Raw genomic sequence first — 13,458 nt, forward strand, 5'->3', positions numbered from 1 at the left:
TACTACAGCTCCTTATTTTTCAGTTAGAATCTAATTTCCACACAGCAGTGCATTGAAAGGCACCATCTGTATGATGCCAAAATAATGCAATCTAAACACTGAAGAGCAAGCCAGTTACCTCACAAAAACCCGATTTGGGACTTTACAGAGAAGACCTTCAGGCTTCGACTATCAACAGAAGTTGTACCGCAAACAGTGAGGTTTGAGGGCTGAGGTAATACGCTCTTCATTAAAATGCATCAAAAAATAATGCTGTTACACAAGAGATGCTCACCTACTGCAGGCTGTATTGCATGTATTATAGAGGACATAGTCAACAGAGAGTTCCCTTCTCAAATCTTACTCCCTTTTAATTCATTAAAAAAGATGCAAGTGGTTTGAATCATTTTGCAGGTGTTGTTGTACTACTGTCTGCAGTATTGTGTGTTGGGGGTTTTCTGTACAAGCCATTCAGAGTTTTACATTGCACAAGAGCAATAGCCAATACAATACTTGCTGTCTCCTGCTTAGATGTGCTATTCCAACCAACAAAGGACTCACTCACTTTTTGCATTTTTTCTAGACAGGGCCTTTAGGAGCACAGTATTACAACAAAAACTTGCCATATTACTGTGAATGATGTAACTGCATGTAATTCTCTATTTAATGCACATTCTCATGTTTTTGTGTGACTCTTGGTGAGCACCAGCAGCATCACCCATTTGATGTTTTGGATGCCTGCAACCCTAACATGAAAGTTTGTCTCCAGAGGATAAACTCATTTTCATTTTGGACTCTTTGTTTTCCTCCTGCAACACAATCCTATCAAAATGTGAACTTACAGCAAATCTAATAACTGAAGGGTCACATTAGTATGAGGAGAGCTAATTCATGCTTAAGGGGGCAATGTGTGTGTAATTTGTCTTTATGCAAGACTTTCATTATCATGCAAATCTAAAGTGCTGCTTATATCAAACTGTAAGTGTGTGCACCTTTTTGGAACGGACGTTAAAGCATTCAGTTATTTGAAGTAAATGAAACTAAACACAGATCAGTTTTTCTGCACTAATACAGAAAGTTTACAAATGGTGCACAAAAGGCTAGCCAGTGGCCCAATCTGTAAATGTGTGCACGGAAGTCTTAAACCAGCTCTGACTCGCACTATAGTCGCAACAGTAAATATTTCGAGAAAAGTTAAGTTGAACGCCTACGTTCGACTGATTATTAAAAGGCATGCGTAAATCTGTTCTGTTAGTTTATATACCATGATCTCGGATTCATAATCCTACGGATTTGCAATCTGTGCCCAGATTTGGAATCCTGCCCACAGATTTATGATAGTTACAGTGCAGATAAAATGTTGTTTGTCACTGAGATGCTACTTGAGAATGCTATGAGAATAAAAGGAGCAAAAAAAATTGCTAAAATTATGGGGGGAAGAAAATAAACTGTTTTTGTAATGGCACCATTTTTGTTTCTGGTAGGAAGTAAAAGTTAGAACTCACATACATTGTAGCGGCTTTATGAAACTGTTCATTTTGTTTTGTCTTTTCACTATATGCCATCATGCTCACACCCCGACATGCAAATATCACCAAATTAGCATTAAATACAAATAATGGATGATGCTGATCCAAATTTTATTGGTTTTAATCTAAAAATTTGGAGTTGATGGCAATAAACTGGTGTGGCTGTATTTCAGGAGGTAGAGCAGGCCATCCCCTAATTGGAAGGTCGGTGGTTACGTCCCTGACTCCTTCAGTCTGCAAGCCTAAGTTTCCATGTGCATGTTAAAGAACCCCAAGTTGCTCTTCGATGTATCCATATTATCTGTGTGAATGGTAGATAGAAAACACTTAGATGTAGAAAAAGGTGTTTATAATCTGCATACTTTACATTCCAGCATTCTTGTGTCAATCTGCCTTTCAGACTCTCATTCATGCAACCCAAGTCTTCCCCATCTCTACGTCACCCTGGTCATTCTGAGCTCCTTGTGTCTCAGCATATCATGTTCTATTCTTCTGAAGTATCTCTCCTTATTGACCTGAATGTCTTATCAAAATACAATATAGTTTAAAAACAAAGTGATGTTGAAGATCTTTTAATATTTCCTTTTTTCAGTCCAGACATTCCAAAGCTTTTCCCTAAAAATAAATGTTTTCAATTGATTAGATAATATTCTATATTCATGATAGGTGTGGATGAGCAACCCTATATCAAAGCATGTAATAGACATGCTGTGCACTGTGTGGATGTCACACTTTGCCTCTCCTAATTGTGAAATGAACCCACATGTGTGATTGTCTGTGTCTCTGCGTCAGCTCTCAAATAGACTAGTGACATGTTGAGGGACACTTTAGCCCAATGTTGGCTTGGATTGGCTCCAGCCCCACTGACCCTGGTTAGATAAGTGGTTAAGAAAATAGATGGATGCTTTGGTGGGTCAGCCACAGCACTTTTGCTTCATAGCCACGTGGGATACATAATTTCACGGGCTGAATTCATGTGGCTCCAGGCAGCTTTAAACATCAATTCCCTCACATCAGCAGTGCCTCAGGCACAAAATAAAACATAACACAAACCACTGATGGACACAGATGACAAGAAGGAAGGATGAGGCTCAGAAGTGGTTTTAGTGTAGAAGGAAAATCGTTCCATCAAGCATTTTGAATGAAGTGAGCTGTCTGTGATTTAGTTTTCTCTCAGTTTTTAAGCAAAGACACTGCTTCTCAGGAGACAATTTGAACAGTACTACTCTTTAGGTGAGTATCTAATGAATGGTGTGATTAATTAGCAAATCGTTCACGAATTACTTTTAGTTCTGTCCTTTTTAAAAAAAAAAAATCCGTCCTTTTGCGGTTTTGCTTGCGCTGCATTCACAGAAGCTAATTACATGCAAAGAATACATGTAGCGCATATAGGGCAAACGTGCGTTCTCCCCAGCTGTTAAAGACTGCATAGTAAGCCGAACCATTATCCAGTGTGCATGGACGGAGGAGTAGAAGGGAGCGTATTGGCGAACGGGGAATGGTCACGTGACAATTACAGCATGTGCGATTTGAAAGGAAGGAAAATAGAGACTTGACCATCAGATGAGGGTCTGAGAGAATCCGTGCACTTCTCTGCGCCGCCTCCTTTCTCTGGCAGCGGAACAGGGACAGCTCTTTTTAAAAGCGCGTCCACACCCGAGCTTTAGTGAGAAATTACTCGCTTCGCTTCTGCAGAATTACAGCATTGACCGACCTTTTGCACCCCAGAAGTGAGGAAGCGCGTAAAGACTGCCGCCTTATAATTCTCTGTGAAGGTAAGAGAGCATCTACAACTTTTCGGAGCAGCACAATTGATTCTTCTTGCATTGGCTGGTCGATTGTTTGTGTTCTCGCGTTGTTCTGCGCCATCTACGCCCGATTAAAAGTCTGGTTTAGACTATTTTTATTTATTTATTTGTTTGTTTTGTGTTGTAGTCATTTAAATGCGTGCTGAGTACTGCATGCGCACCTGACAAAGGGTGATACACATGAAACTGCATCAACAGTGCTGCAAATCGCAGCTTATGCTTATTGATCGCTCGACTTCAGACACTAGGGTTAGTTTCTCTCAGTTCATGCAGGCTTAATTAAACATTTGATGTGTAATCAATTCAGGCTTCGGCAGTAAATTGATAATCTCCATTTCCAAATAGCTTGATTAAACATGGGAATTTGCATGGGAATGCAATTGATTTTAATGCTCTAAAGCTTTTGCTTACTAGCCTATTGAACGCCCCAACTTTATGTTCTTTTACATTTTTTATAGTAATTTTCAGCACGAGTCACTGGAAAGAAATGATCGATATATTTTTACATATTTTTATTTGCGTTCTTGTTTAGATAATTATCACTGCTGGTGATTTGATTATGCAACAGCCTGCTGGTTACAGAAACGGTGATTCTGTTTAGAAAGTATTTGATTGTAACCTAAAAATGTTCACTAAACCTTACTGAATTTTTAGGGAAACTGCACAGTTCTGTCATCATACTGGGCATCTGAACAAGGGATTAACCAGCTGCTAAAAGGCTGTTGGAGTGCTGGGGAGCTTCTGTGGTGAAATAATGTGATGAAAATCGGTTATTTCATTTAGATATTTGACTGCACGGGCACATAAAAACATAACAACCAATACTTTCTCACCTCAGGACTCCATATTTTCATCTGCCAACAGCATTAGGCTAAAAATTTAGTAGGTTTCTAGTAGCAGCTTGTGCAAGCTGACAGCATGAAGGAGAATTGATTCCGTTGGTTCAGCATTACTGGAACTACTTCCACAGTCCATCTGGCCGATATGTGTTGTCTGCATCTTAACAATGACCTGCCTGTGATGGAACCTCAGTATTGGGTATCCTGGATTCCCAGCTGGCCACTATCATATATGCATACCTAACCTGATTGCATTCTGAATGGTCAAGTCTATCGCCTTTACTAAGGCTGTTCACCTTCTTGGCAAACTCACATAATAAATAATACAAACTAACTGATGTTGATTTTTATAGATTATGTAATAGAGATGAAAGCTCATTAAATGTGTAGTTTTTTGCTTAACTTTTGCTTTGTTTTATTCAGTTAATGCTCTATGAAGTTCTTCGTCCTTCATTCAAAGAGGTGAAAAGCATACAAAAACTGGATTATTCTGTCCAGAAATGAAGAATAGCTGTGAGGCATTGTGCATGTTCTTTTATTGTTAGAGCAGGGCTATGAATGAGGAAGTTTGGTGTTCATTTTTCCATCTTAAACTGCATTTCCATTAATTGTGTTTTGACATAATAATCCAAATCATCTTATGCCCTATTCTATTAAAGTTTTCACTTTTAATGTTCCAAAAAAAGGGAACAAATACATAGTCCTTTATTTTAAAATGTTAATAACCTATGTGCAGAACTTCTAACTTTCTTTCCGTTACACCCCAGCTTTAATTCAGTTTGATAATCAGTTGATATGTAGATAGGAAATTGAAAAAGCAGTAAACACAGCTTGTGCTGTACTGAAATTGTTGCATTTAGCTGAGCCTTTGCTTTTGCCACTTCCAGACACCTTTCTGATATGCAAATAGTAAAATGCATTGTCCAAAATGTTTCTATACTAGGATATATGCTAAACTAGCTTACATGTTCATAGCTGTTAAACAATGTGGTTTGTTTGTTTGTTGTAGAATAGATTTTCACCCCTGTTGGTGATGTATCATAAATGTTTAATAAGTCCTCAAACCACTGTGAATAAAAGGTTTGCTGCTGCTTGGCTGATGTTGGGAGCTGTGTTTTATTATAGAAACACATTTAAAATAACCTTATACCCAGATGGTGAAGCTGAAAGTAAATACCAGTAATGATGCCAGGTGCAATGAACCATCTTCGTACTGAGTGATGCAATCAGCAGAGTGGATTGATTAGATGGATATTGTTGGAAACCCTTGGAGAATCAAAGCCACTTTTCCCTTAATCAGATGACAATTTTCACAAGTGGTTGAGTTTTAAAGATTATCTTTTTGGGATGTGAGGGTTAGTCTAAGGCTTGTGTTAGACAACATTCCCAAAATGATAAACAATCTTCTAATGATTAGAGAACCTCAGATGTATCTGGAATATTTCTACCCCCCTTCCCTCTTTTGTCCTAAAAGTATTGATTAAAAACTATACATAATCTGTGCAGGCAGACTTGAAACACTTAATTTTAGTCCTTGTTCATTGGCATTTACTGGGTAAACAAAACCAAAAGTTGTACAAATTCAAAGCAAGGCTTTTTTTCTTTTGTGAAAAACAAATGTCTTTATCAGACATAATTCTGCCTTCCTTTTCTTTAGTCTCTCTTTTGTTCTTCCACTTCAGTGTTGCATTGAAAACCCCCTCTATTGACATGGTTTTTACTTAAGTGGCTGTGATAGTGTTTTCAATAATTCTGAAAAGCTTTTACTCGGCAGGTATTCCCCTGCTATTATCGTCAAACCTTTACCATGTTGTTCAGATACGTTCGCTTGCAGTTTTAAATGCGTAGATATGTCTACACATTTAAACTACAAGCAGACTGAATTGCAACCCAGGAAAATTACTTTTACACGACATTATCTTATGTAAATATTCTTTGAATGACCCAGAACTCCATGCACTTGCTTACACTGCAGTTAAGCAAGATGCCATTTATTTCAATAAAGACCATTACTAATATCTCAGGATTAAGCAAATTCAGAAATATATTACAGTACATATTAACAGTAAACAGTACATATATGCTGAAGGCTCTGCTGCTATATATATTGTTCTATCAAAGTAGAAAACCTGCAGAGCTATTGGACTAACAACACACTTTTCTCTGACAGTGGCAGTGCTCTGTTGTTTAAAAATCACACAGACCAGCAGGTTAAGGATGCAATTAATAAAGATCCAATTTTAAGACTCTGCGAGACCATGACTGGCGCACTGCTGGTCTGATTTTAATGAATAGGGTGGGAAGGGTGCCGGGTGTTATAGACCGGCTGGAGGGGTTCCTGCATTATTCACAAGCGATCCCAAATGCAAGACGTGCCAGAGTGTGGAAGCTATATAATCACACTCGAATCACCTAATCCAAAGCAGCAATGCACAAACAAAATCTTCAGTCTCAGTGACTTTAAGTATTTATTTTATTTCCTGCCACCCCTCTAAAAGCAGATGTCTGATCCTGTGTTACTCACTGCCTGATGAAGCTGCTCCATTTGGCTGACTGTTTCTATATGCTCTTCCAAAATAAATACCTTCTAGCAGCAGCCTAATTGTAAGGTGTTTAGGGAACATTGGTAAATTGTAGCATCTATCAGCAGCCTGAGTGTGAGGCACTTAGCATAAATATATAAATTACAGCTACAGAAAATAAACTGGGTTACATTCTCCCTCTCTACACAGTGGAGTGCACATTGGTTACTTTCCACGATGCCTAAAAACACATTAAATTTTCAACCCGTTGGAAAGGCAGGAGTGAGATTTGGGCTCAAAAACAAAAAGAATCGCTTGCAGGTATGTCTTAGTTCCCTTCCCTTATAACATAGAGCTAAGAATTAGATCAAAATCAAAGCTTTCGAGAGATGCCGCTTTATATTGTACCCATATTTGCGAGAAACCTGAATAAATTTTGACGGTGAAAGCATTTCTGATGATGATGAAGACAAGTCTTTGTCTGTCTTTGTGACTGTTCAATGATTTCTGTGACATGAGAAAAATAGCATAACTAGAGACACTTTATTTTTTTATATTACATCTCAAAAATAAGACAGAATGAAAGAGATAAAGTGTTAGTTTATTTCTTGTTTGTTTGATGCATTTAAAGCACGGAGTGCTGAGTGTTGTTCCTTGAAATTATATGTAGTTTGCCACATGTATTGGGGGCATTAAACACATTATCATGTTAGACACAGCCTGTCAGATGCTGTAACTGTCTTTGAACAAGAGTCTGTTTTTATGACCAACAAATGACCTACCTCCAATCACACATCCAGACACACGCTTGCGCACACATGCTCATGTGCATTTCTGCAGATACACAAGTGTCAATTTGATTCTCAGGTTGATTCATGCTATACTGAATCAGATGAATCTCACAGTTTCCCTCATTCTGTCGGCTGACACTGATTTCCTCAAAGGATCGGAAGATGAAAGGAAAATTTAAGTATGTAAAGCCTATAAACCATAGATGAAAGACAAGTGGAATGGGAGGGGAGAAAGAATTATGGCTTGGAGGTAAACTTGCAGTACTATAAATTGTAAATGTGTCAAGTGACATTACATGACATGGCAAGTACAAGCATGGCATGCTTAGTTTGTTTTTGCATTTCGGTAAGACCATCATCTCTGCATCCATTTTTGCTGGAAGATGAACATATAGTGAACAATAGCACGACAAAATGCCATTGAAGTTATCCCACTGATCCCTGGAACGAGCTCCCGCTGTACTGAAGAGGCACAGACGGTGAAATCTTGACTGAGAACACAGTACTAAAAGCTTGCTAGTCTATGCCACATTTTTTGCTGCAAGGTAAAGCAAAATCAACAGTTTATATATGAAAAATCCATTTCACGTCTCTTCAAAGACACAAGCTACATAAGGGAGCAAAAAGCTAACATCAGGCTAACCCTTTGAGCTAGATTTAATCCTAGATTAAGGGCTGTTGTGGAACTGTAGTTTATGCCCATATCACAGCTGTGCTCATATTTACTATAATGACTTTATCACACATTAGTTTGCGCTATTTTATCATCAGTTTTACCAACGGCATTAATTAGATAAAAGCTTTAAGCAACAGCAATGATATAGCTAGTTTGTCTCATTTATTTGCCAGTAAGAAAGTGGACTATGACTGTATTGTTACCAAGCAAACATTTTCTTGAACACTAGCTTGTTGGACACTTATGTACGATGTGAAATGTATAAAAGATGGAGGCAACTCCTCAGTTTGAAAATTGAAGCAAATGCTTTAAACTTGCATTCTTTAATGGCCAGCAGGGGGTGACTCTGATTGTAAAAAGACTTGGTATTGGATAAAGGTTCATGACCCTCATCGCTCTCATTGTGTGACCTCAGTAAGGACTCAGTCACACTAGTGTGATCAGGAAAACCCATAACTGGCAAGTAATTGCTGTCTCTCTAGGACTGATGGAAAAAGTTGTGATCACTTAGAGGTTGAGCATGCAGAATCCTCAAACTCTGAGTGACCTTTTTTGGAGGTAACCTATCAAACTGCAACTACTCTCAGACTGGTGAAGGTTAAAGGAAGAAATAAATGCAGACAGATTGCCAACACGCTGCAATCAGGCAGTCAGTCTATGCCAATGACCACAACTCATCTGGTCCATCATATGGTAAAATCTACTTTTGGCTGTTCCTTTGTCACAAGGGGATCGCCGCAGTGGGTAGGTCCTCATGTATGATTCAGCAGATTTCCACACAACCCCCAAGGGGATTTGTGTCCCCAGCTAGTTTTAACCCTCGAACCACCATTCTTGCAGTTGTTAAGTAAATGTGTAAACCAGTACCCTGCAGAAATACCTGCTATATCAGACATCAAACACAAAGTCAAGTTCCTGAGGTTTCTAGGTAGCAAATTTACAGCAAATTCTGTTAAACTGAATGCAGAAAAGCATGTCTTATTTTGCACCTGGTATGTGTGTGAGTTGCTGCTTGGAGTTTTTTACTTGCTTGATTTGAGGGGGGAGATGTTATCCGAAGAGGTGCATAATTGGCACTGGTGGATGGCTTAAAGCTGTGAGCGCTGTGCCAACACTTTTGCCCTGAGTAAACAGTGTACTGTCACTCTTTACTCAGTCCTCAGTGAATATTTAGAGCCCCACAAATCTGCTCTGCAATAATACTGGTGTTTTTTGAAACAGAGCAGGACTGAACTGAACTTATCGAAGCACTGAAATGCAAGAGGGAGCAGGGGAATCCTGATGCAAGGTGCATCTTATTTTCCAGTGTTTCACACTTTTAGTCTCTTTTGTACACCCCCTTCCCTCTTTTCTCAGCAGTGTGCAAACACAGAAAAAGATTCATGTTTCTACCTTTGTTTTAGAAGATGTTAGCGTTACTTGAATTCATACGCTTAGTGTTCCCAGTCTCATGCTTTCACCTTTAGACACTAGCAGTCAAATGCTACAATACAAATGATTTAGCATTACCAGAATTAAATCCCTCCATCCACTGAGCGTTATCTGACCAGCTGTACCACTTCAATATTTTATAAGAAATAATATCAAAACACCACAAAATGCTGTCTGTTCAAGGAAACAATTATTAAATGTTACACTACAGTAATTCCTAAGAAAATGGTCTGCTTTGATGACAATTTCTTCTTCCCTGCAGACTGTCATCTGCTGCACGTTACCCTTTAAAAAAAATCTGCATCTGTAAATCTCCCACAGGGAAGAAAGCATTTTGTTCCATTTACAGGTGACTTTAGAATTTGAGAGTTAAAAAATATGCAAAAATGACTCGGCTTTGTAATGTATTTTCAGCATCATGGACTGCAAGTTGTAACTGTTAATGATGCAGTGAATGACAATCAGGTTAAGATCTTTTCACTCAGGAGGCTGGCTGCTCCTGTCTATCGGCCCATCACAGCAAATGTGCAATCAGTTGCAAAGCCAACAAACTGTGTGCATAACATTTCTGCAAAGATTTTTTTTAATTGCAAGAGCTTCAAACTTCACAAAGTGAGACAGCAGCCCTGGTGCATAACTCCAATTCAGTTTCACACGATTCATTAACACACAGATGGCTTTGGATCTGACATTATCTGTTAATAATGCTTTGTCTTCGTCTACACATCGTACACATCATCTGTTACACACAAACTTCAGGTTTATACAGTAGAATCATTTGTAACAAATCAACTCTCTGGATAAATCTTGTGCTCCACCCAAGTCTCAGTTCTCAGGAGTATTTTAGATCACTTTAGATCTGACCCAGTCTATGGTCGAGAGAGTCGCAACCATTGCAGATTCTGCGAGTCCACTCTTGGCTGGCAACGGACGGCAACAGATTTGTGATTTATCACAATTAATCGCAGTATTATTGCAAACAGATTGAATGTAACTGCCAACTTGACCCATTTAAACTAAAAAGTTATACAAAGTTGTAGTGGCGAATTTCTGTCTCAAGCTTTGAAAAAATAATTCTTCCACTTCTTAATGTGAGCTGTTCAGATTTATTTCTGACTCGTACATACAAACAAATGATGTCACGGTCAAAAAACTATTCGCTGCTTCAGCGCACATTTCCATTGCCGTCCTGGCTCATTCTAACCTGCTACCACACATGCGCTGTAATGTTTTCTTACCCGACACAAATTAAACGCACAGCATTTATTCTCTAACAACATATTATACAAAATCAAACATGTAACATAATAACTGAAACAGTATCAAAAATATTTGTCTATAGATTGGCTCTAACAAAGTTGCCTCTGTATTGTTGCTCTTTTATCTCTATTCTATGGCCGTTTTGATAGACCAGAGTTGGTTTGAAGATGGCACCTGATTGGTCAGTGGTCTCAGACCTGAAACAACTTGAAAAGAGATGTTGCAAGTTGATCATGCCTGGTCACAATAGTTTCGATCAGGCAGCGGTCTCCAATCATCATTTTCCTTAGTGTAAATGTAACCTAAACAATTTCACGATTCCTTTTGGTGCTCAATCTCTAGTTTTTAATATTATTGACTAAAACATGAAACTCATTAATAATCACAAGTTAGTTATTTATACAGTCTATGGTGTAGGTCTACACATTGCTGCCCAACTGCTTTCTATCATGTTGACTGACATTTTTTTTTTGTGTATACAATGTTGTTCATTCATTTTCTGCTCTTCATCTGTAGTAATTTCATTTAGTGGGCTTACAGATGAGAAAGACAAATAAGCTTTGGAATATAATTTATTTTCTTATATTCTGCAAATAACCCATTAAAATAATAATCAGAATTCCCAGCAAAAAAACATCTCACTAATGCCCACTCACTGCCTTGAACTTCCTTGCCGCCAGTTCTGCGTCACAGTTTCTGAACACCAGTAGCTCTCGGGCTCTGTTAGTTGTAAGCCATGTGTGTCCCTACCTCTTTCTGTATCCCGAGTAACATCTGTGGCTCTGGGCTTTACTTCCATGGGAGCAGTAACTGTCACAGCTTTTAGTCTACTGGGCTGCAAGAGGACTTTTGCACCAGGTGGAAATTTGTTGTTACCGGTTGTTACCGATCCCCTCCCCCAAGTCTTAAACACGGTGCCCCTAGTTTGTCATAATTCATTTAATGAAACAGCTTTATTCTTGTGATGTTTCAGGATGAATGAGTCAAGTTTAAGATGCTCATCCCTCTCCTGTATCCAAAGTACAGTACATCTGAATATCAAATACTGACGCAGTGAACCTTTTAGATTTCACCTAGACTAGTTGTTGGAAAATATTTCAAGGTGGTGTATTTGCTTTATTCTTTCCAGCCTTTCTAACCTCTTTGAAAACATAAGAAGATGTGAATTCCAGGTTGCGTGCAAAATTCCTTGAATCTCCAACAAGTAATAACAACTCAATGACCAAAGTTAAAGCCCAAAGCAGCAGTTGTTGCTTTTCCGAATGGATATATAAAACTGCCTCAAGAATGTATTTAGCTTGCTCTTCCTAATGGAAAAAAATTTTGGTCTTACGCACTCCTGAAACCAATTCACAGAACAAAGGTTATTTTCCATACAGTATAACACTCATTTTTTACAGTATGTATATCACATAATGTGGTTGGGTGTAGTTTTTCACGTGTAATTTTTCAAAGTAAAAGTGACACCTTGTTGAAACATGTTGGCTGCGGCACTGCGCTGAAACTTTGAAGGGAAACCTTCTCTATTGTTGCTTCGTGTCACACTTCTCGCAGTTTCACTACTTTTTGTTGACAAGTTCGTCACATCCATTCAAAGTACAATTGCAGCAGTATGCTGGCAACCAAATCAATCACAAAGACAGAATATATGCTTTTCCCTAGCAACAGGTGGTTGCCAGATGGCCACTTCCCTCTGTGATTGGAGTGTTATTCACTTGATGCCACATTGTCACGCATCCAAAATAGCAGACACACTATTGTAACATGGTTATTGGTCTGTGTAAATGTGTCAATATAATGTTTGCTACATACTTTGAAGCACCTTGAGGAGATGGCGATTGTGATTTGGCACTAGATAAATGAAACTGAATTAAATTGAACTGGACCCTCCAGGAAACCCTTGTTGGTGCATTTAAGACTCTAGTTGCATACTCACTTTGTGCCATCATTTTTTGGATAATCAAGTGCTATAGATGATATCTTGTTCCACAACATTAGAATAAAAATACAACTCTGTGCACATCTCTCAAGCTGGTAGAAGAGTGACAGGAGCTCTATGTAAGTACATGAGGTCTTGTTTGATGTCTGTAGTGTGCAACTTCTCTGCCCTACTTTTTGGTGTGTAATGTGCCTTTGTGTAGAGCAGCATGTAGTGGATAACATTTATAGCACTTGAAATTGGCTGATTCACTGGATAGGAGACTATATGCTGAACTAGTGGAAAAACCAAATATATAACCTTTGGGTAGACTGCAGGATTTTTAGCTGAGTAGAAAGGTGAGTGGAAAGAGGAACCGTGTCAGGTGACACTACTGGTTGGGAAAGCAGGTAGATGAGAGCAACACTGTCTGAAACTGCAGCTGTGACTGAGCTGGAAGGGCACTTCTGAGAATGCGTCCTCTGCTAATCACGTATTTTTAAACAAGGTAATGGTGTTCCACTCCAACATTTACTGGGTTTTTAAAATTTTCCTCATAAGCAAATTAGTTTCATGCCAGTATGAATCAAGGAAAATGAAGAGAATATCTAAAGCTGAGAGAGCCTCTTAAAAAATGCCCTCTATTCTCCATAATTACAGACACCTACATGTAATTGCCCTTAATGAGGTGTCTGAGTGTGACGC

The 13,458-nt window shown here is 38.7% G+C and overlaps 1 protein-coding gene across 4 annotated transcripts in view; it reads left to right on the forward strand.

Moving 5' to 3' along the window:
- The first annotated feature begins 2,989 nt into the window (after window positions 1-2,989).
- Window positions 2,990-13,458, forward strand: part of rap1gapb (RAP1 GTPase activating protein b) — a 104,396-nt gene continuing 93,927 nt past the window's right edge. For 3 of the 4 annotated variants that reach the window (XM_013276620.3, XM_019359071.2, XM_025907130.1), the window contains exon 1: window positions 2,990-3,283. The gene's annotated coding sequence lies outside the window, so the exon portion shown is untranslated. The remainder of the gene's footprint in view (window positions 3,284-13,458) is intronic. The other variant, XM_025907131.1, reaches the window with a different exon arrangement.

Source organism: Oreochromis niloticus, linkage group LG5, assembly GCF_001858045.2.
Source record: "Oreochromis niloticus isolate F11D_XX linkage group LG5, O_niloticus_UMD_NMBU, whole genome shotgun sequence".
Lineage (NCBI taxonomy): Eukaryota > Metazoa > Chordata > Actinopteri > Cichliformes > Cichlidae > Oreochromis > Oreochromis niloticus.